Below are 2081 nucleotides of genomic sequence, written 5' to 3'. Positions count from 1 at the left end.
ATAAACTGCATAGTAGCACAGTCAAAAGCAATGCTGGAGATAAGGACTTTCTGATTAATACAGAGATAGTGCTTGTAGTATTTTGAGGTTGAAGTGACAATGCTATCTGCTTTGGGGTTGGAGGTTGTGCTTTGCTTTGCAGACAGTGTTGCATGTTTATTTGTGGTGCGAGTGACCATAATTCTTAGAAATCTCAGCTCATCTGATTTGACATGCTTGGTACGAGCTGGAGATACAGCTGCCCATTATAAGCAAAAAAGAAAGTCCGTTCTTGCCACTGTCAGAAAGAAGACTCCGAATAATTAGTGCAAGACTTTGGGGCGAGCTACCTGGAAAAGATGGGAAATTGGTGTGGTTAGGTTAAAATCCAGGCTCGGACAGACGCAGAGTTTTAGGGATTGTTTTGGAAAACAAAAATGATTCCTGCAGCTAGATGATCAGAGAGATCAACCGATCCAGCCCACTTCAGGCCCAAATGACATAATGCAATAAATACTTCTAATAGCCAAATACTTTGCAGTAACACGGTTACCCGGTGATCTCAGTATTAGTGGGAGTGATGGCACAGTGAAATGGTAAGCAACATACCTGAATAATAGATGGGGATGTTTGAAATACACTTGATGTGAAATGACTGTAAGTTTTCTTTCTTCCTAAATTTTTCGCTACAACTGTGTTGTCAAACTCAGAAGAGTCTCATATTATTGTCTCCATTTTTTTCCCCAAAAATTAAGGTGTGCTTGGTAAGTAATTGGAAATGCTGAATGCCCGGTACAAGCTGCCAGATTACTCATTCAATAAGCTACCACAGATTTCTTAAGGAGTTAGAAATACAGCATAGAGAATTGTGATATAACGTACAGGGAAAATACAGTGTCGGGCATACATACAGTCCCACCCTCTGCCAATCAAATTCCTAAATCTGCTTCAAACTCCAGTATAGCTCCAACTAAATAAGGGTCAGCGGCAGCTCATCGTATTGCAGGGACATATCCTTATGCTCGACTGTTTCCCAAAAACCCCACAGTTCAGCTATAATGATTATGTCTTCTCTCCTCTGCAGCGACACAGGCTCTTAAACTTGAAAAACGCTGATGGCTTTTAACAATCATTCAAATTCTGAGTGTAGAACTAACGTGGAGTTTGGTATCGCTCTTGCCACTGGGATTTGAAGCGGCTGTCTTTATGTGAGCTATATGGAGCATCCGATAGTATTTGCTGTTTGGCGTTAAACCATCCTGCCGAAATAAAGTTTACTTTGTGTTTATTGTTGTATGTCTCCATTTCCATGGTTTTATGCACCTTCTTTAAAAGGGTTATTGCAGGGATCATTACAGAGACCTGCCGAACATCCCATCCAGACCATGAGACGAATGGCTCCCATCCCATTCAGCTCAACTGGGAACTCCTCCAGAGTGGGTCCGTGATCCACCACCACTGCACAAGGACTCAAAACCCCGGGGTTATCCCGATTGTGGGGGGACCCCAGACCCCGCCAGCATCACGGTCTCGCCCCGTTGCAGGACCCCCAGGGCACGTCAGGGACCGGATTCCCGGCATAAGGAGGGAAACGAAGCTGAGCGCGCCGATTACACTGGATGTGCACAGTGAAAACCAAAAGGAATTCAGGTTTCTTTGGGGCCGAGGAAGCCAGGAGCCCAAATTTCACACCTGTGGTGAAAAATCGTGTGTGCAATTAGCTGCCATCTTTCTGCTCTCGCAGAATCCATCCCCATACCCCACTTCGCGGCACCCTGCCCTCTCCTGCCCGCCAAAACAACATGCGAGGAAGTCTGAGGTGCAGGAAGTCTGAGGTGCAGGCAGGCAGGGCCCGGCCCCGCTGCACCAGGAAGGTAAAAGGGGGCTCAGCTGCGGGTCTGGCACCTTAATTAGGGCTGCAAGTGCATGGTTCCTTCATTCCCTCCTTGTCGGTATCACAGCACCTTCCCCCGGCCCGTAGCTCCCGGCGACGGGCGGGGGTGGGACGTGGGGCTCCCTCCCCCAGTGTCATACTGGAGCGCACTGGGCGGAGCGGGAGGGAGGGGGGGAGAGGGGGTGCTGCGCTCTCCGCCCGCCGCCCG

Source organism: Aptenodytes forsteri, unplaced genomic scaffold, assembly GCF_000699145.1.
Source record: "Aptenodytes forsteri isolate BGI_AS27 unplaced genomic scaffold, ASM69914v1 Scaffold173, whole genome shotgun sequence".
In the NCBI taxonomy this organism is placed as follows: Eukaryota; Metazoa; Chordata; class Aves; order Sphenisciformes; family Spheniscidae; genus Aptenodytes; species Aptenodytes forsteri.
Note: the sequence above shows the minus strand (reverse complement) of the source record.